This window comes from Lepidochelys kempii, chromosome 12, assembly GCF_965140265.1.
Source record: "Lepidochelys kempii isolate rLepKem1 chromosome 12, rLepKem1.hap2, whole genome shotgun sequence".
Lineage (NCBI taxonomy): Eukaryota > Metazoa > Chordata > Testudines > Cheloniidae > Lepidochelys > Lepidochelys kempii.
This window is the reverse complement of record NC_133267.1, coordinates 31,237,112-31,264,989: the sequence shown is the minus strand read 5'-3', so window position 1 is coordinate 31,264,989 and position 27,878 is coordinate 31,237,112. Positions and strand designations below refer to the sequence as shown.

The window sequence follows — 27,878 nt, the reverse complement described above, 5'->3', positions numbered from 1 at the left end:
CAATTCCTTTGATTTGCTTTCAGTAGGATTGGTCCTGATTTATGGGACGTAAAATACATCCAAGAAGTAGGGGTTTAAAAACCAGCAGGAAGGCAACAGTGGAAAGAGTTGGGCAAAATTTTGTGGTCTCCAAAAAAAATGGAGATTTGGGTGGACTGAAACTTGCTGAGAATTTGTGTTGAATTCACCAGATTTTTTCAGTTGAAAACCAATAATTTCAGAAAAAAATTTCATTTTGACATTTTTCAAATGAAATGTGTTGATTTTTTAATTCAAAATAACTTTTTGTTTCAAATTTCACTTGAATTTTATTTTTTAAAAAGGTAAAAAAAAACAACCAACCCTTAAAAATGGGGAAAAAAATGTTTAGTTTGACCCAAAACTTTGCCCCCTCCCAATTTTTCAGTTTGGCTAGCAAACCAAAAAATCATTGATTTGCACAGCTCTACCAGTGGTATCCAGGAGGGTCCAGTCCTTTCTACACTCTTTGGTTGCATGTTGCAGGACCCAGATTCCCAGCGGCACATAGTGGTAGCAGTAGCAGCATCAGCATCTATAAATGTTTCTGTTTTGGTAGCACCCAAAGACCCCATTCACGATTGGAGCACCATTGTGCTGTAGCTCATGAAAGCTTATGCTCAAATAAATTTGTTAGTCTCTAAGGTCCAACAAGTCCTCCTTTTCATTGTCCTGGGTGTTCTTGTTCCAATAGAGGCATTCAGTTTCTGAGCTGATGCCACAGGTAATGTGCCTATGTTGGAATCATTGGAGTTGCTTCTGAGTTTTTTATGGGATGGTGTCATAAATATAAAGGGAAGGGTAAACCCCTTTGAAATCCCTCCTGGCCAGGGGAAAGCTCCTCTCACCTGTAAAGGGTTAAGAAGCTAAAGGTAACCTCGCTGGCACCTGACCAAAATGACCAATGAGGAGACAAGATACTTTCAAAAGCTGGGAGGAGGGAGAGAAACAAAGGGTCTGGGTCTGTCTGTAGTCGTCTTGGCCAGGGACAGAACAGGAATGGAGTCTTAGAACTTTTAGTAAGTAATCTAGCTAGGTATGTGTTAGATTATGATTTCTTTAAATGGCTGAGAAAAGAATTGTGCTGAATAGAATAACTATTTCTGTCTGTGTATCTTTTTTGTAACTTAAGGTTTTGCCTAGAGGGATTCTCTATGTTTTGAATCTAATTACCCTGTAAGGTATCTACTATCTTGATTTTACAGAGGGGATTTCTTTACTTCTGTTTACTCCTATTTCTATTAAAAGTCTTCTTGTAAGAAAACTGAATGCTTTTTCATTGTTCTCAGATCCAAGGGTTTGGGTCTGTGGTCACCTATGCAAATTGGTGAGGCTTTTTATCCAACATTTCCCAGGAAAGGGGGGGGTGTGCAAGTGTTGGGAGGATTGTTCATTGTTCTTAAGATCCAAGGGTCTGGGTCTGTAGTCACCTAGGCAAATTGGTGAGGCTTTTTATCAAACCTTGTCCAGGAAGTGGGGTGCAAGGTTTTGGGAAGTATTTGGAGGGAAAGACATTTCCAAACAGCTCTTCCCCAGTAACCAGTATTAGTTTGGTGGTGGTAGCGGCCAGTCCAAGGACAATGGGTGGAATATTTTGTACCTTGGGGAAGTTTTGACCTAAGCTGGTAAAGATAAGCTTAGGAGGTTTTCATGCAGGTCCCCACATCTGTACCCTAGTGTTCAGAGTGGGGGAGGAACCTTGACAGATGAGTTAACCTCCATAGATACTAGGTTGGTTTTTCTGTAGAGGGGAGGTGGGTTTCTCCATCCTAGAAGTTTATGCATTGTGTATGTTTGAGAATCAGCTCCCTACAGGAGACATATATGTGACAGACTCTTTGTACTCCTAGCATACATAGGCAATACTGGATAAATGCTTGACTCCACTGAACTCAAAGGCAAAACTCCCAAGGGGGCTCGGCTATGTTAAATTGTTTCTAAGGGTATGTATACACTGGAGTTGAAACGCATAATTTCCAGGAGAAATACCCGCATTAGCTCTGATCAAGCTAGCTTGCTAAAAATAGTAATGTAGCCATGGCGGCATGAGTAACGGGAATGGCTAGCTGTTCAAGTACACACCTAGTATCATGGACAGTTAGTGACTAGCCCCTCCTTCTGCTTGCACTGCTATGGTTACGCTTCTATTTTTACCACACTAGCTTGATCAGAGCTAATGTGGGTATGTCTGCTTGAGCTGGAAATTGCACCCCAAGCTCAAAGTGCAGACACTCCCTAAGTGTCAGAGTTAAATGCACACAAAAGCAAGGGGATTCAGAGTTAAAGCACTAGAAAGAGTAACATAGGAGACATATATAATCTCTCTCTCTCTCTCTCTCTCTCTCTCTCTCTCTCTCTCTCTAAAGATAAATGACCAAAAGGTAATTTTACAATGTACATTTTTTAGCCAGGCCAGTTTTTTATCATGAAAAATCTCAGTTCCTCATAATGAAGATTACAATATTCTCCAACTTCTCTGCGGGGCTACCTGCCAAATGTAACAAATGTGCGAGAGACTGGTGTCTGTCCTGACCTCGGTCCTGACATGGGTCAGCTATCAAAGATAAATACCACTGTCACAGGACAGGGGTCCCTTTAAAAAAACTGTAATGCAAATAAACCATAACACTAACAAAAATAACAACTAACCATGAACATAAACTGTCCATGAAACACACAAATGGAGACCCCTGGGATGGAGATTAGGCTGCATAAGCAAAACCTCTTGGCAAGTGAGAGCATCATATTATCACGGATTCACCGAAATGTAGAGTTGAAAGGGGCCTTGAGAGGTCATTAGATCAAGCCCCCTGCTCTGACATAGGACCAAGGAAACCTAGGCCATCCCTGACAGGTGTTTGTCCGAGCTTTTTTTTTTTTTTTTAACTTCCAATGACGGGAATTCCAAAACCTCCCTTGGAAGCCTGTTCCAGAACTTACCTATCCTTATAGTTAGAAAGTTTTTCCTAATATCTAACCTAAATTTCCCTTGCTGCTGATTAAGCCCACTACTCCTTGTCCGACCTTCAGTGGACATGGAGAAGAATCGAACACCATCATCTTTATAACAGCACTTAACATATTTGAAGACTGTTATCAGGTCTCCCTCAATCTTTTCTCAAGACAAAAAATCTGGGCATGTTTAAAACTTTCCTCATAGGACAGATTTTCTAAACCTTTTATCATTTTTGTTGCTCTCCTCTGGACTCTCTCCAGTTTGTCCACATCTTTCCTAAAGTGTGGTGCTCACAATTGGACATCGGACATATTGTCTCACGTGTCAGTAATTATCTCTGGACCTCAATGGCTTTCTGATCACGCGGCCATTTCTTCTCAGACCACTTTCTTCTGCAGTGGCCTGTTCAGCCACTGGTGCAAATATGCTACCTGGAACTTTGTTTTGCTGCTCCTGGTGCTTTTCATTGTCAGTGCCTGTGATATCCACATAAGAGTGCTTTCAGTAGCATTCTGGATGTCCTCAAGAAACATAAATAAAACCGAGAATGACACTGGGTTTCCATCTCTGCTCCCTTACATTGTGTGAAGTCTGTTTCTCTCATTAAATTTGCTTTGACCTGCCTATACCATAAATAATTCTATCTCCAATTACTCCAGCTGTTAGTTATTCAAATTCACATAATTTAGCATTATTATGCCAGGCAGTAAAATAATGGTCAATGGTCTCCTCGGGCAACTGGTCTTGAAAAGAAAATACCCCCAAGAATGAGACATTTGTGCGTGGATCAGAATATGAGTAATATTTTTGAATGACTTGTCCAGCAGTTTGCATTCCTCTTCAGGCTTGTACTGGAAAGTATTGTACATCTCTGATCGCTCTGGGACTGCCACATTCAGCAATATGGAGTATTTCATCCTCTCTGGTTTACCATCACTACTAGGGCTGGTCACAAATTTTCCATCTAAATTGGATTTTTGGCTAAATTATTTTTTCACAGAAGTAGTCACAGAAAATGTTCATTTAGTGTCAAAAACAAAAACCTTAAAAATTAAAAGTTTTATGGTTTTTGGCTGAAAATTTGAGGAAAAGGCAAAATTTACTGCGAGCGGAGAGAAAGGAGGAATACCATTTTCTGAACATCTCTAGTTAATGCTAGTTCCTTCTAGATAAATTTGCACGTTCTGCTACCATCTGATCCACACCTCTACCAGATTGGGGGACTGAAATTACTTTATTTTCTAGATTCTGTGGGACACATGGGAGGGCTGCTAAGAGACTGGTAACGTTTTACTTCCTGCCTTGAGTCACCTAACATGGGTTTAGGGTTACTAAAGATAAATACCCCTGTGCGATTGGGTTGTATACCCCACACAAACTCTGAATGGGTTAGTATGAGCCTGTGAGACCATTTCGGCTACCTGGCTGCATCTGGAGGATGGGTCCCAGATGGGAGACAAACTGGCTGGTTAGTTACAGAGAGGAAGTTTAGAGCAGAAAGGGGATGCTGAGAGAGAGCGTGGAACTCTGCAGTCACTCTCTGAGATAGTGAGTAGAAAGAACACAAGGTCAAGGCAGAAGCTCAGGAGAGAGATGGCCCAGGGATCCTCGACTCAGTAGAGAAGTTTGTCAGGAGGCCGGGAAGAGACAGAGCAGCCAGCAGAGTGGAGCCAGGTTTTGGTGGGAAGAAGCCATACCAAAAGTGCAGAATCCGGACCTCTAGGGAGACAGTCCTGGGAGGCGTTTAACTGAGGAACCGTGTAAGGGTCCCTGGGTTGGAACCTAAAGGAATGGGTTCCCCTACCAGCCACTGGTGAGGTGGTGTGAGGTCAGAGAAGGGGACAAAGTTGATAGAGAGCCCCAAAAGAAGGGAGCGAGGACTGTTGGGGCCAATGGCCTTTTTTGTAAAGACATGTGGACTTGCGGGAGGGGACTAAATCATGACCTGGTTGGAGGGCTGAGTTATGGGAAGAGAGACCACCTGAGGGACTGTTGGCAAGGGATGCTGGAGAGGAGAGAGCCTGCTATGCCACACCCAGCCCTAAGGAGTTGCCCTTGCAGTGGATGCACATTTCACACCCTGACATAGGACGGGTGTCAGTGTATCCACTTACTCCAGAGGCTGTCATTGCACCACAAACAACAAATACAGGGCACACTGAGTTTCTTTGTAGGTGTGGCCATGCACCAGCTCCGCATACCTCTCCTCTCCTCTGCCTTCCTGCTCCATTCTTAGGGCTGTGTGGACACGCTCATTTAGAATTAAAGCAGCCTTAATTTGGTTGAGCTTAATTCACTTCCAAAGTGATCCTCAGGTCCTGCCCTCAGCACACACATGCAGCTCCAGTGATGTCAGTGGTAGCCCTGTCAGTGGACTGAGGGAATAGAATCCTATGCCTGTGAGACTTAGTGAGCCAAGTGGATTCTAATGGTCACGCGGGATTTCTGATGGGCATGTTGACATAACTAGCACCTATATGTTTAAGGGGTGTTTAGTGCTTTATGTATGTTTCTGTGGGAAGACTGGCATTAGAGTGGCCCACTTTCCCATGAAAAGCATGGCACATCTGCACTGATCGGTCTCTGGGTTTTTTGTCCCCATCCCCCGCCCCCGTTGAAATCGAGGCTAAAATTGCCAATTTGCCTTTGCCGGGGAAAATGGTGTGCAGTTTTTGGTAGCATGTGCATGTGTACGTTACTTCTTTGAAAATAAGGCCCTAATATGTTAAGGTATGCCGGTCTGTGACAAGCTGAAATCTCAGCTGAAGAGCCTTGTCAGATCTGTTCTCTCATCCATGCCCTCCCTCCTTTCAAACACTGACCTTCCCCATCAGATAAGAAGCACAGATCTCGGCCCTGCGTTCCTCTGCAGTCTCAGCCCATTAAAAATTCATTGCCTAAAGTGAATCTCCTCTGTTACTGCTGAATTGTTATTTACCTTGGCCCGGATTTCCTCAGGTTCTGACAATTAAAGGGGGTACAAGGAGAGGGCTGAGTCATGGGATTAAGTTTTGTGTAATATCTCTCTTGTAGTAAGAGACGATCATGTAAAGCCATAATTTCCCAGCTGCGTACTGGTTCCCCTTCAGTGCTTCGTTAAATGTGGTGACTCAACAGAAAGGATGGAGACACAGGTTAACAAGTATCCCTCCTTTTGTGGGATTAGAGTCTTGCATAGCGATGCTCTTTCAAAGGCAGGAGATGTTGTCAAGCATCATTAGGAAGCCATTTTAAACAAGAGTCTTAAAGCACCCTTTCGGGTCAAATGAATTTATTAGAGAGAGGCAAGTGGAGTGGAGGCAAATACTGTACTTGTATAAGAGAGAAAGTCTAACAATTTACGTGGCCTTGATAAGGAAACAATTCAGAAAATTCATGGATGCTGTCGTGTTGCAGAGAACAAATGCATCTTGAAACTGAGTCTACTGCACTTAGATGTTGACCAGCTTCATGCTAATTCATTTCAACAAGTGTGAATGAGATGCAGGCAAGCTCTCTGTGTGCCCCCGTGATCCCGAAACCCCCACAAACCCCCACAAACTCCTGTGTAATTGACATTCACAAAGGCCTTAGCATCAGAGGAGGAAAACTATTTTTTAACTGGAGGTGCATGTTTTGTAGAGAGAGTCAGGGGAAGGGGAAAAAATAAGATTCAGTAAAGAGAAATGTTTCCATTAGTTTATTATATAACTTTTTAAAAAATTCCATAGCAATATGCAGTTTGAAAGGCTGTGGGAGAGACTTTAGACATCATTTGATCTGTTGGTATGGTACAGTTCTGGAAGGAAATTGAACAATAATCTTAGGTTTGATGGGGGGAGAGAAGTATCAAAGAGGAGTGGGCAAATAAAAGCTATTTGTTTGGAAGTAGGTAAGCAGCTTTATTACACACTTAGTATGATGGACTATGGCCTGTGTTTGGTTATTGAATCAACAGCATTAATCTAAATGACCCAGTAGCTCAAATTTAAACTAGCTGTGTAGCTGACGGTAGAATAATGCCAGATACTGATCATTTAGACGACACCAGCTACACTCGTGGGGATTTTTTTTTCTGCAGTTGTTTGGACACATGCAGAAAAATTCTGTTTTCCATGTATGGTCATTTGGACTAAGGGAACAATAGGCTCAGCAGACTAATACCAGCCTGGAGCAAGTAGAAAGGGATTCATGAACTTTGAATGCACACATACCTCTTCATATGAGGATTATATAGACTGAGGTTTGCAGTGGTATGTACCAGGAGGAGTTCAAGTGGTTGTTGTCATCTTTTGAGGGGTTTCTTTTGAGGCCGAATTCTGTCCTATATCCTTTAAGCCTCAGCTCACTAAGGTGGGACTGGAATTGCTAGGCTTTCCCCAGGGGTACGGGTCTCTGTCAAGACATGCTTGGACAGGATGAAGTTAATGTTGAGTGAACCTTATAGTTAGGTTAAGCCACTGAAAATGAATTGGAATAGGTTTCAGAGTAGCAGCCGTGTTAGTCTGTATTCGCAAAAAGAAAAGGAGTACTTGTGGCACCTTAGAGACTAACCAATTTATTTGAGTATAAGCTTTCGTGAGCTACAGCTCACTTCATCGAATGCATTCAGTGGAAAATACTGATGCATGCAGTGGAAAATACTGAATGCATCCGATGAAGTGAGCTGTAGCTCACGAAAGCTTATGCTCAAATAAATTGGTTAGCCTCCAAGGTGCCACAAGTCCTCCTTTTCTGAATTGGAATAGGTACTCTATCTCAATGGAAGTTCAAGTGCAGCTATTCACTGCTGAGATTACATTAGTGTGTACAAACTGGCCACAGAGTGTGTATTGGATATGGTTCTGCTTTACTTTGCCGTCAATTATTCACATATATTAATTGTACTGCAAACAAAGCTGCAGATTTCCACCCTCCCTTCAGATGAATGTTGTAAGTGTGTTCATGTGGGTTCAAGGGAGAGAGTGGCAGCCTGCCAGTATTACATGCTGGTACAATATGTATATGTGGTGGTGGAGTTGTCTGTTAATATGATCTCCAGTTACCCTGAACACTTCCAGATCTTGGACCGAATTCTCCTGTTTCATCAGTGAAATTCCACAAGCACCCCCCTAACACCTTACTTTTCTCCACTTATACCTGCACTGTTTTACTTGGGATTGCTGGACAGTGGCCACAAATGACAAGGGTGCTCTTCTCTTGGGTTGGAATTGGATTTTTGCAAACTGGGCTGTGCATAACAGTTGGAGAGGAGACCTGAAGCAGTGTCTGGGTATAATTTAGGAACCATAAACAGAGGCAGCAAGGGGTCATGGTTTTCCATTCTCAGTTTACCTCCTGCAATGTCTCTGCTAACTGGTGCATACAGCTTGAACTCTTGTAAAAATTAGCAGAGAACACAAGTACCGGTGACAGAAAGCTGCACTTTTCCAACAGCAGGTTCTGAATTCACAGTGTGCACTGAATCCACTTACACTTTAAAGAGACAGTCTGCTTTCTGTTCTTTCCACTGCTTAGTTTGGAAATGACTGCAGTTCTAATTAAAAGCAAATTGCTTAATCTTGTTGCGTCAGGCAAGGGAGGCTCTCTTCAGAGAGGATGCCTCCTGTGAAAGGACTGAAAATGCAGAATCCCTGCAGATGCAGCAGAGAGCCAAAGAGGAGAAATAAGTCAGTGTTGAGAGATCACTTGTCGCTAGATCAATTACACAGCTCAGTTGTATTCAGGCCAGCAGCTGTATCACAGTCTTGCCTTTGCCAGCAGGTATCAGAGCAGTGATAATGATATTTGTGTGACTCATTATATAATAATACAAATTTCCTTTGTGAAGTAGCTGTTCGACTTTGTGTCCATATCTGAGATGCATCCTGCACATAAATGAGACCAGGCAAGATCCCTGATGGAATTCAGATTGCTGAAGAGGGGAAACATTGCAAAGAACAAGATGCACGTGTCTTGAGCTCAAATCTACTACGTGTAAATAAAATCCACTACATAGTAGCTGGGTTTATTCCTGGAAGTTACTATCCCTTTTGGAATAGGGTGGAACAATCTGTTTGCTCATGCATATATATCATATTGTTTGAAGTAGGTGCAGTGTTCCCTGAGAAGAGATGTCTCACTTATTTTTCTTCTGATCGTGTCAGTCTGTACTAATGATTTCAGATGACCTTTGCATAATAGAAAGGTACTTTTTCTTTTCTTTTCAAGTTTACATTTACATGCAAGGATGTGTAACAACATAGAAAATTGATTTCTTCCCCTGTATTATCTTTTGGTAACATGCATACCATCTTTGCTAGCTAACAAAGAAATCGGAAACCTCTCTCTTTTTGCTTCAGGATACCCATGTGACACCCTGTTCCTGTATTTACTCTAAAGCAGCTGGGCACTGATAGCAAATTAGCTGCAAGCTATGGAAGAGGCTGTTGTGTTTTGCCCCTACAAGATGCAAGAGAAGTGGACATACTGTAGTCTATTCATCTTCCCATGATTTTTATTAGGTTATAATATGTTAATTTCTTCAGCGTTTACCTAATCAAGGCAATTATGTATAATTAATGCAGCATGTTTTTCCAATGGCTGGTAGGAAAACAGTGGAAAATCAAGAATATTTAAACCACAGTGGAACTGATTGGGTGACTGGGGTGTGACTTTCCTGTAGTCTGGTAGAAGTCTGCATTTAAAAGTAAACCAACTTAAAATGATGCCGTTTGACAGCAATTAAGCAGGCATTACCGACAGATCAGGAAAGCTGCTATGAATGAGACAGTTAGATAAATGATGGTATGGTCTGTAACTTTGGTCCAAATTCTGCCATCCGATATGCACTCACATCTCCCATTGACATTGGCTCAGGAGCTGGTGAGTAAGTAGGTGCCTGATGTGTTCATTCCCCTCTATAATGTACCGTGTGTTTGTTTGAGCGAGAGAGACAGAGAGAGCGCTTCTGTGGCCTAGCAGCTGCTCCACAGAGATAAATTCCAAAATCAGAAGGTAGTTCAGTCTTCATGGCCTCTCTGCTGAGAATGCCCAGACTGCCAGGTAAATTCAAGCAAAATCAGGCTTCCCTGCTTGACCCCTTTTCCTGACTCTGTATGTGGAGTAAAAACCTTTTCAACAATCTGTTGATAGTAGACTGAACTGTCCAAGCCTGGTGTCAGGCTGTATGGTACTCTACCTACAATACAAATGCTTATCAGCATGTGTTCTGTTGTCTGCACCTCTTAGCAGAGGAAGTATTAGTTTTAATGGGCACAAGCCTATGAAATAATAAATAAGTCTTCATTTATTCGAGTGCTGCAGCATCCTAATGAATCTTAACAATGTTACCAACCACATAATGTGAACCAAATTAGGTTTTTTGCCAATTTCAGTACTCCTACTTAATAAACCTGAAGGCTTTCCTGTTTAAAATGTCTGTTTAGGAAGGCTGATGTCTAGATAATGTTAAAAATGTTTATAAAAGGGACGGGAGAAGACCAAAATGGGATTATATAGAAATTCCCCAAAATAATGACATTACGTTGCATGTTATTTATGTTCCCTCATTATAATTCCATATTACACTCCCCTTTCTACATTTGAACTCCCACCTTTGGGGGGGTTGTATATACTGTATAATAAAACATACATATTTTTGAAAACCGAGTGTGTGACTCCCAGAGTTATATTTTTTTGGCGTCTTAAAAGAACTGTCAACAGAAACAATGAATTTGCTTTTTTCTTTCTCAACCAAATCCCTTTGAAACTGTAACTTTGGGACAGTAATGCATATGATCTTCAAACTTTCCAGAACTGTGTAGAAAATGATAGTCTGTAGCTATTTTTTGCATCACCGTGATAAGCCTTATTCCAAAAGGGGTGTATGTGCATATTTAGAGCTAATACAAAATAATGTCTATAGATAGGGAGAATCTATATGTCAGAATTTCATAACGTACTACAGAAATGGTACAAAGTACTACATCTTACATAAGTGATGCTACAGTGTTTTGGGTGATCACTGTAGTATTTTTAAATAAGAGAAATGCTAAAGCTGTGAAGTGCATATATTACATTACATGGTATCCATATAGGGAAGACTGGTTGTTCAGAAAGCATCAGAGTTATCATTTTACATAGTAACTGGAAGTGTATGAAGTGGGTTATATTTAAAATGTTCATTTTCCATCCCAATGTGTTTGCCTTTCCCATGGTATTTGTACCCTTATTTACATTGGGATGTTATGGTACTAAAGTGACTTGCTGAGGATGGTAAAAATGCCCAGTTTTTAATTGTGTCCATTGTATTTGTCAATCTAATGGCGAGTTCACTTATTACATGATCCAATGATTGGCAGCACTCATTTATAACATGGGGACTGTATACTTAAGATGGTAACTGGAGATTCATTAAGTTTCATAACATTGTAAGTGGGCATAAAAAAGAAGGCAGTATAATGCCTGTGAGTCATTGCTTTGGTGAGTTTCTGTATCATCCTATATCAGTTCTGCTAACTTTTCATTCACATGCCTTTGTATTTCCCAGGCTAGACAGAGCTAGAAGGGTGATGCTGGCGAGATTGTTCTGATGGTATTTGTGCTCAAGTCTGAATAAGGAAACCCTGGAAACTCCAAGAACCTACCCTACCCTCTCATCCTTCTACTCTTTGCCCATCTCTAGTAAAAGTAATAGAGTGAGAGGGAAAAGCCATCTGCCTTGCACCAAAAAAGCAGTACCACTTCAGGGCAAGTATAATATTAAATACTTTTGGCCAGATCCTCAGCTGACATTAACTGGTATAGTTCTGTTGAAGTCAGTGTACCAGTTAACAGCAGCTGAGGAGCTGAACATTTATTTTTAATAAAGATTAGTCCTGGGCAATGTTTTCCATTAAAGAATGAGAAGTAATTGCATGTATCTTTGTTAGAATTGGGCTACTGCTCACTGCACTCTCCTTAAAAGGTTGAATTCACCCAAATTTATTGAGTTTCTTTGTGTTACGTTTCACAGCATACAAATAGAGAAGATAGATGAAAACATAAAATACTCTTGTTGGAAGACTGCAACGTAACCCTACTTTATTTCTTAGAATCCAGAACGATAATACACAAGAACCCAAACCAGAGAGAGAGACAAAGTAGCCTGCTCCCTATCAAACTGAGGCACAGCTCATCCTACCATAGTCTAGGCTGCCTGTTGCAGACTCTGATTACACGCTTCCCTACAAAGCCCCCTGCCTGCAAGCAGGACCAGGAAAACCTTTGAGAATTTAATGTGATATATCACAATTTTAACAGTTGGCAATACGCCACACTTTGGCTCACTGCTGGCATATTTAGTGCTTTCTCCCAGACTTTTGATTTCAGGGTTTGATGCAGCCTTTTACACTGAGAGCTGTGTTGGAAGGATATATTTTCGTTTTGTTTTCTTCATGTGGGGAAGCTCACTTTTGTGGCATGATGGTCTTGCTTTCTGAGAGGTGACTGCTTTCACTTTGTTTTCACTCTCTCCCTCTCTACTCCCTCCCTGATTTGCAAAGCGGGCTCTGTATCCTCTTATGGCTTTGTGCCACCTTCCTAAAACCCCCCCACAAAATTGTATGTAAAATAACACTTACTTTGTTAGCCGTCCAAGAACTCTGATCCCCATCTATAAACTGTGCATCTGAATGATCAATCTTATTGATTTTTTTTCAAGTGCCTTTTGTCAAAATGATCACAAAGTGCCAGACTTCTTTCCAAACCTGCAGGTACATTATTGTACTAATAACATCCTTTTGGTAGTTCTACAGGCTGCCATTCTTTTTTCCTCTCTCTTTTTAATGGTGACATCTGGATTTTTCCAGGAAAAATACACAAACGTATTAGGACATCAGGGGAATGTGTCATATCTTTCAAGCATGCCAATTTATTTGGGTACCCGCAGGAGTGAATTTGGGTACGCTTCTTAAATAAATAACTGTTCATATGTCTAAAACTTCTAGGCTGCAAGTGCAATTGGTATAAATTAGCAATGGCTTTAATGAAACTTCTTCCATTTACACCAGCTGAATAGCTGGCCTCTTATGCTTATGAACGACAACAGAAAGTAAAGTTTGAACTGGGCAATTGATTTAAGTGTTACATTAATAATGATGGATGGAATAGCTATGCTTTTAGCCATTTACCAATGTGATGCGCTGTTCTGGAGATGATGGGCTTGAGGTCTATTTCTACTTCATCTCCAGATTTGTTTGTTTGGGGTTTTTTTACTTCTAACTGGGGCCTCTTGCAGGAGAACCCCAGTGACCCAGCGATTTGGTGAGGGTAAGAATTTACAGTGGCTTTCTCAAAGAAAAGGGCTGAGCTCTGCCTTCCTTATGAGGATAATATCCAAGGTAACAAGCAAAATGTTTAAATGGAGGAAAATATCAGACTGGAGGGATTGGTTAGCGGCACAGAGGTGCTGAGTGTGTTAGAGCTGAGACATGGCAATCAATGGAGACAGTTATTTTCTGTCTGTGATACCCTGCTAATGTTGATAAGGCATTGTCCTGTGTTAATATCCAAACTACCTGTCAACGAAAACACCGATTACCAAAGCTGAACCAAAACTCTCAACAGATTTTAATTTCCTCTTGTTTATTGTTTTCACTAAATCTCCTTATTCACGCTGGTTCTAATGTAAGTGAAAGGTGAAGGATTATGACACTGAAAGCTGGAGCACTGTATCAAAGAAGCATTGAGCTAAGCTTTCTTCTGTCTTTAAATCTCACAAATGCTTAGGCAAGGCTATCTGGTTCCAACCTGGAGCCAAATTGCAGAAAACCTGAAGAGTCCTAACAGTGAATTGTGAGTTATTACACAAACCCTGCCAGTACACCTGAGCACCTGCAGGAACTACATTTGCCAGAGAACAAAAAGGGGGAGAAAATAATTCTGGGTTGCTTGGGGGATTTTTTTGGTCGCATTAGACTTGTGTATCTTCTGGAGAAACGCTGCTGACATTATGGAATCTAATTTAACAAATGGATATAATATAATTTTCATTAACATACCATTAAATATTTCTGACCAGCCCCTCTTCACTGAATAATTTGTTCCCTCTACTACCACACCCTATTTCCTTCATTAAATAACAAAAAAAACCCATAAATAAACTCCCCAGAAACAGCAGCCGCTAAGGAAAGTTGCAGTTCGTGTTTTCTCTGACAGATTCACTGTGGAGTAGGGTGACCAGATGTCCCAATTTTATAGGGACAGGCCTGATTTTTGGGTCTTTTCCTTATATAGGCACCTCTTACGCCCCTACCCCCCGTCTCAATTTTTCACATTTGCTGTCTGGTCACGGTGCTGTGGAGGGATCTTGTTGTCATACACCTTCATACTATGCAGGAAAGGGCCCTCTGTGTGTTTGTTCATGATATGAGAATATGAAAAATTGCTCATCATATATCATCTCCATAAATCTTACAGACAATAAGTCATAAAGCCTTGTGTCCTTACATCTGGTGGTAGCCTAGGGACAGCTTTGCCATATGTGAGCCATAACCTCTGGAAAAAAAATGTTATTTCAGTTGAAAAACTTCTGATACTGTTTACAGCGCCTGGCGTTGTGGTTGTGTTTTTCTTTTTTAACCTCTCCTTTATGATACATTGACAGTTATTGGTTTTTTTTATTGTAAGAATTCCCAATATGCTCAGTATAAAACATGATCATTTGCAAAGTTCTCCTTCTGTGCATCAGTCTTAACGGGATGATTAAATAGACCTAAAAGAAATCTCTCTTCAGGTATTAGATATTTTTGTTACCTTCCCCCACACGTGCGTATTTGCTTGAAAATAGGCAACTGGCCTACGGTCTGGAAGTTATCTTCTGTCAATAAGAAAAGCCTGTGTGTTTTTTTTCTCCTCCACTGCTTTGCATATCTATCAAATTAAATTAAAGGAGACACAGGAAGGATTCATATTGTTTAATAATCATGCCAAGCTGTTGGACTGCTCTGCCCCTGAATGTATCTGAAGTGTTTCGGAAACAGCAAATGAAACGCAGGACAGGTTGCCGCCCTGTACAGTTATTTGTAGTGGTCTAGGCTGAGATTATTTTTTTGCCCCCTGTAACATGTCTCTGCCTTTATTGTTGCTCTTCTTCCTTCGTGACTCCGTCTGCGAAAAAAATTAATGTAAATATCATCCGGAGCTTTAAAATAATTCTCTGTGGGCTAACGATTTAACAGAGGAGCTCTGTGATTTACCATTTCAAAGTGTGACCATTTCCAGCCTGGAACATTGATTCTTTATCATAGAAACAAATGTTCTCCCTGCCTGTATAAAGCACTTTAACCACATCTGTATGTGGAGATCTTAAAGGGGCCCTCCTTTCCTATGTTGTTGCTAGTTGGCCGTCACAAACAAAACATCCAGCAGTGTAGCGTGGGGAGGAGGGGAGAGAATGAAAACCGTGGCAGGAAGATTTGGGATGGAGGTGGAGGGGTGCTCTGACCTTTCGGGAGGTCGGACAGACACTGGGCAGTGTGAAAAGCTGAGATAACAGGTCTGGTCAGACAGCAACAGAAAGGGGCTCTTTCAGGTAGTTCTGTTGCTTTCTCCCTTATCCTTCTGCCTCCCCTCTCAACCTCAAGAAGCAGTTTATCATGCTGTAGTGTCATTAGCACTCTCACAGCCTGATGCGTCTGACCATGCAGATGCGGACAAAATAACTTGTCAAAACAACCAGCATTGGACTGCAAACACAAGACTTGATCCTGCCATTTCTGAATTCAGTTGGAGTTTTGCTGGAATAAAGAATGTAGATTTTTGGCCCTAAGGCCGCAGCCAAAAAAACAAAACAAAACAAACAAGTTCCTAATCTTGGTAAATCACAGAAATCCCCCTTCGCAGTGTGCAAAAGAGGAAAGGCAAAATTCTGCTTTTGCCTGTACAAGAGCTTAACTCCAATGTTCTGCTCTCCCTGCTTGCATGGCCCGGGAGGGGCTACAGAACAATGCTGGCACTGCTGTACAGATCTGACCTAATAAAAGCACATTGCTCCGAAGGTGACAGCATCAAAAGCAAAGGAAGCCTTCCCTGATCAAACTGCTCCCATTTCTACAGAAGAGTGACAGAGAGAGAATGCTTCTCAAACTGGGATGCATAGGTTAAAGCTGCTTAGGATGAGCGTAATGTATGTTCAGGCCACTTATATAACTTCTGTCCATTTGCATTTACTCCTGTATTCAGCAGCAGTTAGTAATTCCCATAGTCTCCATGCTAGGAGGCTCATGTGACTATCGTTCAGGCTCAAAGCACCTTTTTAATAACACACGGGCAGAATATGTAATATAACTACTTTGACTCTGTTATTCAAGGCACTGAACACTTTCATTTGAGAGACACTTTTTTAAACTTTAATCCCTAAAACCAGCCAAACTGGTCTGTTAAAAGAGGAGGGAAATGTTATTGTCTTTGGCTGATTCTTCACATATATGGCAGTCTTTACAAGGAATCAAGAGGGGAGGTTCTATGGTGGGGACAGAACAATGAGAGGTGTGTTTGGCTGGTCTGACTCCTCTCATGTTGTTTCACATGGGCGTGGACAAAATAATAGCTCTCACGTACTTCTGCTAAGAGGTGCTTATCCAGACGTGTTTGGGTTTGATTGCAGTTGGTTCCTGGTGCTGCTCCCACCAATACTAATCTGGCTAATTTTTTTTAACCGAGTTTTTCCATCGCATGCCATTCCATGGCACTGTGCAACACAAGAGCTCCTATAGGACCATGCCTATCCTCCATATCTATATTGAAAGGTAATTTCTCCAATGAGGATTTACAAAATAGAGAAAAGGGGTGAAAAATCCAATCTTGATTTAAAAAGTGTCAGTGATGGAGAACCCTTGGTAAATTGTTCCTATGGTTAATTACTCTCATTATTAAAAATGTGTGCCCTATTTCCCATCTGAATTTGTCTAGCATCAACTTCCAGCCATTGGATCATGTTATACCTTTCTCTGCTAGATTGAAGAGCCCATTGTTAAATATTTGTTCCACATGTAGGTACTTATACATTGGAATCAAGTCACCCCTTAACCTTCTCTTTGTAATATAAACAGATTGAACTCCTTGAGTCTATCACTATAAGGCATGTTTTCCAACCCTTTAATCATTCTTATGGCTCTTCTCTGAATGCTCTCCAGTGTAACAATATCTTTAGGGCATGGGCTATTTTTTACTTTGTGTATGTAGAGCAAATGGCATTCTGGGGGGCCCAGTCTCTAGGACCATAGGCTTTATTGTAGTTATCAAGGTTCCTTTCCCACTCTGAACTCTAGGAACTCTAGGATGTGGGGACCTGCATGAAAACCCCCTAAGCTTATTTTTACCACCTTTGGTTAAAACTTCCCCAAGGTACAAACAATTTTACCTTTTGCCCTTGGACTTTATCATGTCAAGGTTCCTTCCCCACTGTGAACTCCAGGGTACAGATGTGGGGACCTGCATGAAAACCCACTACGCTTAGTTTTACCAGCTTCAGTTAAAACTTCCCCAAGGTACAAACAATTTTACCTTTTGCCCTTGGACTTTATTGCTGCCACCACTAAGCATCTAACAAATATATAACAGGGAAAGAGCCCGCTTGGAAACGTCTTTCCCCCCAAAATCCTCCCCAAACCCTACACCCCTTTTCTAGGGAAGGCTTGATAAAAATCCTCACCAATTTGCATAGGTGAACACAGACCCAAACCCTTGGATCTTAAGAACAATGAAAAAACAATCAGGTTCTTAAAAGAAGAATTTTAATTGAAGAAAAAGTAAAAGAATCACCTCTGTAAAATCAGGATGGTAAATACCTTACTGGGTAATCAGATTCAAAACATAGAGAATCCCTCTAGGCAAAACCTTAAGTTACAAAAAGACAGAAAAACAGGAATATACATCCCATTCAGCACAGCTTAGTTTATCAGCCATTTAAACAAAAAAGAATCTAAACATATCTAGCTAGATTACTTACTAAATTCTAAGACTCCATTCCTTTTCTGTTCCTGGCAAAAACAACACACAGACAGAGAGAGAGCCTTTGTTTCTCTCCCCCTCCAGCTTTGAAAGTATCTTGTCTCCTCATTGGTCATTTTGGTCAGGTGCCAGTGAGGTTATCCTAGCTTCTTAACCCTTTACAGGTGAAAGGGTTTTTCCTCTGGCCAGGAGGGATTTTAAAGGTGTTTACCCTTCCCTTTATATTTATGACAATAGTACATATAGGAAATAATAATCATACAACCTCTCAACTGTGGCTCTACTCTGAAACGTGGCTTTGTGAAAATGGCACCTTCTTTCTCAACACATCTGCTCTCGTATCTAGTCAGTCATAACTGCTGACTTTAGTGACTAAAATAAGCTTTTTAGCCTCTATAGCTTTTTACTCCTATTAGCACTGCACAATCAACACAGCTAAGAGAACATGAGTTGGAAAATTCCATCAGCTACAGCTGTGGAATTCCACTGAAGACAATGGGGTTGGATAGGTATCAGTGAGGGCATATTTTATTGGTGATGGTGCATGTAAAAGAATGCCCTCAGCTTAACTTTAAAAACCCAGATTTTTTTTAGTACTGGCACAAAGGGGAAAAATCTTTTGTACGCATTAACAGAGCACATTTGATATAGAAATCACTGAGAATTGATAAACCTGGCACTCCAGTGCCCTTTATAGATGGTCACTTTTCAGAGTACAACCATGCTAAAGCACATTGACATCAGTGGAAAGACTCTTATAGTCTTCAATGGGCTTTGGATCAGGCCCTAAAGCTGAGGTATTCAAAGGAGCCTAAGGAAGTATGGACACCCAACTCCTAATGGTTTGGGGCTCCTAACTCCCACAGGCTCTTTGAAACCTCAGTGAATAGATGTGGCTTTAATTTTTAAAAAAATAATTTTTTTTTTGGTAAATTATGGCCATTTTTGGCTGCAAAAGCTTTTCTTATTCAAATATGTTGTTGGGTTTTGGTTGGTTTGGTTTTTTTCATTCCCACTTTCACATTTCTCCTTCCCCTGACCATGAGCCACTCTGCTCCTGCTTAGGGCTTGATCCTGTGCTCTTTCAAGTCAGTGGCAAAGCTTCTATTGACTTTAAGGGTGCAGGATCTCAACCTTATGAAGCTATTTGGCTTTGTGTTCTGGCTTACTGAATATACCCAGCTGAGCCTTTTCCAAAAGGGTACCAAAGAAGGTTCATCTGATTAATTGTTCATTTTTTTCAGTAGGCCTTTGGTTTACAAAAAACCAGAAAGGTCTGCACAGCTGCGCCACAGCTCCGGTGACAAAATGAGCCACTCATTTCCCTGCCCCTCATCCCCAAATAATTTTATTTCCCATGTGTATCAGCAGTAAATTGGAGATTGGAGTAACAGGCACAAATTAAAAATACATCAACCAACATGAGAATGACGCCAAGGCATTTGCAAAATGAAACCCATTATCACTCAGGTATTGTTGGTTGTCGGTTTAAACTGAATTTTTGTTTAAATTAATGTGGTCCCACCGAGTACAAGCAAATAAGGCTAATGTCGCCTCACTTTGTTTTTATAATGAAGTTGTATGTACAATTTTGGAAAAAATACATTTGACGGGGGAAAGGGAAGTGGTGTGATATGTTCCTAAGACTACTCATGGGAGTTCTTTAACACAAGCTGAACTGTTGTTAACAGGTTGTACCACAGTTGTGATGTACGGAATAATTAAAACACCATGTTAGGCTAAATCCCAAATGAAACAATAGAGAGTTTGGGGGGTTTTAAAGCACTGAATAGAAAAAAAAATTAAGACTTGTAACAGGATAATGTGCACATTTTACTATCGCAAAATCTTTACAGATCTTCTTCCTCTAAGCGAGGTTATATCCTTTATAGTCACATTTTGGTAGTTGCCTTAAATTATTAAAGACATTTTGTAGGGTACTAGCTCTTGGAGCCTAGTTTGCAAAGAGGCCTCTGTCTTTATTCTTGAGGTAGGTTAATGATGACTTTCCCAGTGCAATGTGTCCAGGACACTGAGGTTAATAAAACCCGTAGCTCTTCTTCATGACTATCATGGGATGTTTAATGTTCAGGAGTGTGCAAGACCTCAGCTTAATGTTCCATATGAAGAATAGCACTGCCAGGAACACATCATCCCTAGTGCCAATGCAGGACATTAGTGGATGCTAGGAATGGGCCATACACATTCAGGAGACGTTCAAGTACCTCTGAATATAAAGGTACTTACCTTTGTGCTAGAAGAGGAAGCACTTACTCTGTAAATAGTTGCAGGTTGGGTTGGTTAGTTTCGACTACCTGTCAAAAGCATGTTCTTCTGGGCTTACCAGAGTGCTGGCAGCTTCAGCTGATGTGTGATTTTGAGACATCTTTTGAGGGAGAAAGGGACGCAAGATCTCTTAAAATCTCCATTGCAACTTGTTAAGCAATTGATTAAAAATTGCTTTAGGTGTTTATTTTATACAGTCTCTATGAGAGAATTTAGGGGATTTTTTGGTGGGGGAAGAGAGGGATAAAGGAAGAATTATATGTGAGGAAAATTAACTTTCTCTTCCTGAGCAGGAGGGGGAAAACTTACCCTCAAGGGAAGAAAACGAGTTGAGGGGAGGAAGAGAGAAATGAAATTAAAAAAAAAAAAGAAAAAAGCTTGAGATTTTAAAATAGTTGAGCATTGTTCTGGGACTTAGCAGTCTTTTCTAGCAGTGAGTATTATAGCAAATACCACAGCAATGACAGGATAGCAGTGTCTGTATTCTCTCTGTGCACTGGCTGGACAGGGAATTTTCATTTCATGCATCATTTACAGCTTTCTGCATTGATCTACACAGTCAGTGCGCATTAATAACACAAAGGAATAGAAGAAAGGGGAGAGAAGGGCCTGAGTCACCAAGTTCAGATCTGAAATCACATCTGAATGTGAACTTCTCCAAAGCTTGGGGCTGTGTTCCAGTTTGGCGTGGTGTGTATAGAGAGACTCAAGTGGCAAAGATCTGATTCCAGATCTTAATTTCCCGGAAGTTCAGGCAAGTTACTCTAAGTTATGCAAGCTGGCTATGGCTCCTAGAGACTAGTACACCAACCATGGATCCCAGCAGCACTGTGGCCACTCCCTTTTTCCATGGCCACACCCCCAATATGTCTGCTACCTCTGGGAATGCTACAGGGTTGGAAGAGATTAGTTTCTAAACCATCTGGGGACTGCCCTACACCAGGAGGATCCTCAGCTTGACAGATTTGCTAGCCGTATGCCCCATTTGAACCAGCAATGAGGAAACAGTGGCTCACGAAGATCAGGGGGGCCAGGGTTGCAATCCAGTGGTACAGTTCATGTAAAAATTGACTAAAGGAGAAGTGAAAAATAATGAACTACAAGGGGAACTCTTCCTTTCACTAAAGATCATACGCATTGCTTAAAGCAGAGCACTCTAATGCCTTTAACACAAAATACAGACTTAAAGAAAATCTGGTTTGCATGTCCCATCTAATTCAATTACATTTCCAAAGGAGAGAAATCACAGATCCTCAACACAAAGTGCAGGAGAAATGCCAGTATATTTTGTTTGTTGTGAATTTTCAAAAACTGCCTTCTTAGCACAGTTACATGTCTTCCAACATAAAGGTTTTTTAAAGTAAAAAATATATCATTTTGTGATGTTAATTTTTTAAAAAGCTCTGTCTAAGCATGTTTCACACACATGCAATTTTACTTCATCACAGCAACAACTAGCTGCCTGATTTCTCTCATCTGCTTTAATGAACTACCAGTATAAGCTTGTCATTTCAGTTTTCCATGCCTTATTATTGAGTTATGTCTCCACTCCCCAGCCCATTGCCAAAGGCTACTAGTCTACAAAAAAGCTCACTGCATCAAAATCAAACCCCATTATAAGTGGTAAAACCATGAAGTAAAAGAGTGTCTAGAGCCACTCCTGTACTCCCACTCTCTTCTGGCTCTCCAACCTAAGAGACATGCGGCTACTACCACCTCCGTAGTCTAGTGATAGTGGGATACCAACCATCCACGGAAAGAACATCTTGCATTCACTTACTAAACCAACTGGAAAAGAACTGACACCAAAAGTCTCTTCTCCCATACGAGGTGCAGATCTCTATTGTGTATTTCACACTATTCCGCATGCAGAATGTCCATTAATGTAGAAGGGAGCACCACGTGCCAGACAAGTGCAGAATATATAGCAGAGCCACACTGCAGATAAGGGATCTACAGTACAGAGTAGGAAGGTCGATTTTCCCCCGAGATCTATTGCCAATCTCAAAAGGGATAAAGCATTTCAGATGTTACACGTAGAGGCATGAAGCTTTACAGTTTCTGGACTGTCTAGTTCCCAGTCAAAAAAATTTTCCATTTACTTGACAAGAGGAGAAAATCTGAGAGCAATTACAAACCAGAAATGGAAAGTAAAAAAAGAAGGCCCAGTACCAACCTTAGCAGAACATGCCAGGTGGAGGAAGAAAATACTTCTGGAGAGATCTGGGATTGAATCAGCCTCATCAGAGAAGGCATCTGAGTCTGGAAAAACTGACATAAAGACCTGGTTTGGAGGCCACTATATAAAATCACTTAAAAAACTTACAGTTATTACGTACAGGCATTTCCAACCCTTTTGTTCAACTAGTGTGTATGGTGCTAAGGGCAGGCATAGGCAAACCCTGCAGGATTTGGCCAATACGGGCTACATAAATTTCACTCTGTATGGTCTAGACTCCAGACTATCATCTGCAGGTTCACTTGGAAGTTTAAGCTGTAAAAAATCCAAACCTCCAAGAAACAACCCCCCTGTTACCACCACCACTGGCCACTCCTAACCCTACTGCTGCAGAGCATAGGGAACCCACCAGCCTTCCCGTAAATGTCTGCTGGTGATGCTAACGGTCTGATCCACTCACCTCAAGTCCCTTCTGGGGCAAACCCTACTCACAGGGTCGTCACTTCTCCCAGCAACATCTTTAGGGAAATACTAAGTAAAAGACCATTTCTTCCCACAGCTCCGTAAGAATCTTTAGGGTGGCAGGGAGTGGCCTGACTGCCTCCAAAGACAGAGAAAGCTAGGAAACACTCCTGCTGCTGCTGCCAAGGATGCTACACTGAACTCAGGGGCATAATCCTTTATATAGTAGCAGGCACATGCTGGCTAAGACAGTTCATTAACCCTGCCATGCAGTTGTTAGGGAATCTGCACAGTTCCTCAGGAGATCCTCAGCAGCAGTGGTGTAAGAATTCATTTCTTACCAGTGCACTGCACCAGTTAAAGGCGGGGGCACGTGACCTCCTCACGTGACCCAGCCCAGGGCTCCATGCTCTCCCCTTCCCCTCCCCATGATCCATCCCATGTTACCTGTAGGGGGGGTTCTGTCCTCCTGCTACGCTGGAGACTTCTGAACCGCAGGTGAAAGGAGCAGAACGTGGGGCCACTGGGCGGCCTCACGCCGGCAGCTCCTCCGACGTGATTGTACCACCCCCAGCCCCGCCCCCAGCCCTTCCACGCAGCTGTGTGCCTGCGTCTCCTGCCCAGGGTCTGTACAGCAACCCCGCCGGAGGACAGGTCTGGGGGGGGAGGGGGGCGAGGCTACAGGTGGTACAGCCGTGCTGCAGGAGCTGCCAGCGTGGGGCCCTGACCGCAGGGGTCTCCCGGGAACCGCAGTGGCGAAAGGAGCAGAATGTGCAGCTCCTCTGGCATGGCTGTACCGCCCCCAGCCCTGTCCTCTGGCGGGGCTGCTGTACAGACCCTTATCAATTTTATATGGCACGGATTTTACTTGGCACAGCCTCTCTTACCACTTTGCCAGGAGGATTGACTGCTCAGTGTCCTTGAAGAACTTGAAGGAGGAAGTGTGGCTCAGGCACAGAAGGGACATGAAGGGGGAAGTATCAGGCTGCTGACCCCCAGTAGAAACTTATGGTAACGCAGATACGGGCCGGAGTTTGGAGCAGCTCTGGTTTGTGACCATTGCTGGAGCTCAGATTTTTGTGGGTAACATCAGAACCTGAACATCAGAACCTGAATCCTGTTTTCAAGGGGAAACGAGAGCCTAAAAGAGCCTTTTACAGGCCTCTAGCCAAAAGTCACAACAATGAAGCAATTAGTTTGCTTTATAAATCTAAATTGATATATGCTAGGCCCTGTTTGTAGTGTCAGCCATATAGGAATAGAGAACAGGGGTGGACACCTCGGGAAGTTGTTGAAACGACCTCTGAAGAGACATTCTCATATCAAGGGTTAAAATCTCAAAAAACCAGAGATCCTTTGTAATTTGCTAATATGCCTGAATTCTGGTGTGGAAGAACAAGTGACAAGGTAGTTCAGTTTCCAAAGACGTTCATGGATTCCTGCACCAAGCCAATAACTTCTGGTTGAGCTAGAGAATCACACATCCCTTAGTAAATTTGTTCTAATGATCAATTACCAATACTGTTAAAAATTTGCACTTTATTTCCAGTCTGAATTTGTCCAGTTTCAGCCTCTAGTTTGTTATGCTTTTGTCTGATATATTAAACAGTCCTCTACTATCAGAAATCTTCTACCCACATAGGTACTTATGAGCATGATCAAGTCACCTCTTAACCTTCTCTTTCATAAACTAAATGGATTGAGCTTCTAAAGTCCTTCACTGTAAGCAGGTTTTCCAATCCTCAAATCAATCCCTGATCTCCTTGCATAGAGTATCTGTAAGAGTGCCATCTTGTGCCAGTTGTTGGTAGTGTTTTATGTTGTGGTCATAAAAAAGAATTAAAATTACCCTACAGCCCTTAAAAAGAAAAGGAGTACTTGTGGCACCTTAGAGACTAACCAATTTATTTGAGCATGAGCTTTCGTGAGCTTTCGTGTAGCTCACGAAAGCTCATGCTCAAATAAATTGGTTAGTCTCTAAGGTGCCACAAGTACTCCTTTTCTTTTTGCGAATACAGACTAACACGGCTGTTACTCTGAAACCTACAGCCCTTGTTACATCTCCAAATTGTTATTGGTTGCAGTCATTTCAGAGCTCATCCAATGTCAGTCATTACTACTGAAATAGGGCCTTGACACTGAAGGATCATACCCAATGGCTTCCTGTATAATCTGTATAATCTATAATACTGTAATCTCAGTATGGCTAGGCACCAGAAAGTTCAGATGCTCATCCAAACCTTATCTGATCCATTCATACTTCTTGGTGCTGCAAATCTAGTGAGAATAGACTTTCTGGTGCTACATTTCTTTCCTCATGCAATTTCATTATTTCCATTTGTGGTGCTACCATAGTTGCTTCTCCTACTTGCTCTTTCTTTGAAAATAGTTTTCACTAGGGATGACGGGTTATTTAGACACATATTAGAAAGTTTTGGAATTTTGGAAGTTTATCCACATGATGATCTCCTATTCCCACATGCCAAGATCCCTAAAACCCTGACAATTTCCTCTACCTTTAACAGTCTGGTTCTGGACATGTTGGCCCAATTTTTAAAGCCATTTAGGCATTGCTCAGTTTGGCCTAAGCGACTTAAGAATATAGGTCTCATTTTCAGAAGTAACTTAAATGAATGCATGAGTCTTAAGTTTAATTGACAAAGTGGAAAGAGAAAGTCCATGATTCAGTGACTAGAGTGGAAGTTAGAATGTGGGGACTAGAAAGGAAGGGTGAAGTCTTTAGAATTGTGTGGTCAAGTTGGTTCTTATTTGTTGTGAAGTGTTTTGCCTAACATTGATTTTTATCACTATTTATCAGGTGTCTGTATAATACTAATCAATAACTCAACCACTCAGTCAACTAGGAACTTTATTCAGAGCTACAGTCAGAATTTTGAAACATAAAAAGGTTTTCCTATGCTTTCTTACACAATTTCTCTGCCTCCTCTCAGAGGTGCCTGTGGGCATAAATATTCCTAGTTTAAATGGGAACATTCACAAATAAATTGAGCCACTATTTATTTCTTTAGACATCAAAATTAATATCTGATTTTTCCTTGTTAAAAATGCCATGCTATTTAAATGCATTAAAATATTAAAAAACAATTTTCCCATCCCCTCCATCAGTGACACAGACACGTCTCTGTGTTTCATAAATCTTCAAACCAATAAGACAGCAGAGTTCTTATCTGCTATAATCTAATAAACTGTTGGTGTGCAGAAAAGAGGTCAGCCAAATACAGCTTCTTTCAGATTAAAGTTCTGAAAATGACTCACCCCCTATTTGGTCTTTTAATGAGCTCCCGCCCACTTAAAGCAAGATTCTGACTTCCGTTACTCTGGTGTAAATCCAGGGTCTTTCTTTGAAGTGGATGGAGCTCTTCCTGATTTACATCATTGTGAATGAGATTAGAATCTGTCCCTTCGTATTCAGTACCAACCACAGTCGCACTCATAGCCCGGAGTGCCACAGTAGTGGACTAATTCAGCTAAAGTCAGATAGGAAGTTGAGTTCGTCATTGCTGCTGGTGTGAAGTTTCTGAGAATACTGTCACGATTTGAGCAGCATTGTCCCTCATTTCCTATATATTTATAATACTGATCAGCTTCATTCTTTACTTTTATTTTTTCACTAAGGGCTTGGGGGTTCGGTAAGGAAAATAGTGCCAACCATGCCCAAAAGGGAACCAGAACTATGTATGAGTTCTTGGAGATTTCCACTTGAATGTGATTTATGGAGAGAAGCCAGCAACCAGATAGAATGGCATTAATTAGGTAACTCAACACCTTATAGCAGATGGCTTTCCTGCTAGGAGAAATCAGTTTTAAAATAAATGCATTTTGTTTAAATTATGTTTAGTTAAAAGAAAGAAGGGGGGGAAAAACACCCTCAGCAACAATGATTGTCATCGACAGGGCTAATCCTGCAGCTGGCCTCAAAGGCAGTGGAAGCACAATTTCAGTTATGCAGAGTCTACGCAAGAGGACATAGATTCCCTTGTATACCTGGACATTCCATGAAAGCTCACGGAAGGATTCTGGGGGCATGGCTAGTCGGAATCTAACTGCATGGATTCCTTGGCCAAAGCCCTCCAATGGAGAAAGAGTGCAGGGTAAATTGTAGAGGCCACTCCAAGCCTTAGGCATGAGTGATAATCATGGAGCATTCCATTGAGGCTCTATGGCCTGTATGAGGGGTCCCTTATGCAAAGGGTCATTTGGGTTTGGCTCATGGGACAGAATTTGGCCCCAAGGCAATAATGATAACTTACATGTATACAGCATAGCACTCTACACACTGCAAATATTCTAGGGATCATTTAAGTAACACTGCAATGCAGCCACCTCTGGTGAAATACATTGACAGACTAAAACCAGGAATGAAGAATATTTTGTTCATCTGAAGCTAGAGTAGGGCAGGTAGATACAGTAGGCAAATTACAATTCTCCAAGTCCAAATTTGGCCAGAATATTTATGTGAAATATCCCTATGCTTATGAAAAAGCCCTGAGGCCTGTCACGACCACACATGGTCAGGATGTTAGTTTTATTATTACATGTACAAGATAACACCCATTGACACACTGTGAAGCCACCAGTATTGCTTCCTGCTGGGTTTCTATCAAAATACTGGCTGTGTCCAACCCTGTTCAACTCATGAATACGTAGCTCAGGCTGGTAGGGCTGCAGGCCACGTCTGAATTTTGGGTTTGTTTTTATTTAACATTTCATTTTCTGGAAAAGTCCAGTAGAATTAATTGGTATAGTGCCTACAGACCCCAGCCCCAATATGCTAGGCACTGTACAAACACATAAGACAAAGACATTCCTTGCCCTTAAGAATTTTGTAGGGATGAAATCAGTTGGGTTTTAAAAGGATTTAATACAATGTTATAGTAATTTTTTTAAAATATAGATTTAATAAAGAATGATAAACTTGCTATCGGTTTCTTTTTTACCCATACTATAAAATACTATAGTGGGGATATAATTTTTGACTAAATTCTTTGGGACAGATCAGAAAGC

The 27,878-nt window shown here is 41.4% G+C and overlaps 1 protein-coding gene across 2 annotated transcripts in view; it reads left to right on the top strand.

The window, feature by feature from the left end:
• The window catches only part of MAF (MAF bZIP transcription factor), a 240,586-nt gene that overhangs the window by 101,329 nt on the left and 111,379 nt on the right, over nucleotides 1–27,878 (top strand). Inside the window, exon 3 of one of the 2 annotated variants that reach the window (XM_073308013.1) lies at nucleotides 9,295–10,568. The exons of the other annotated variant lie outside the window; for it this stretch is intronic. The gene's annotated coding sequence lies outside the window, so the exon portion shown is untranslated. Of the gene's footprint in view, nucleotides 1–9,294; nucleotides 10,569–27,878 lie in introns of those variants that run through there. 2 annotated transcript variants of the gene reach the window in all.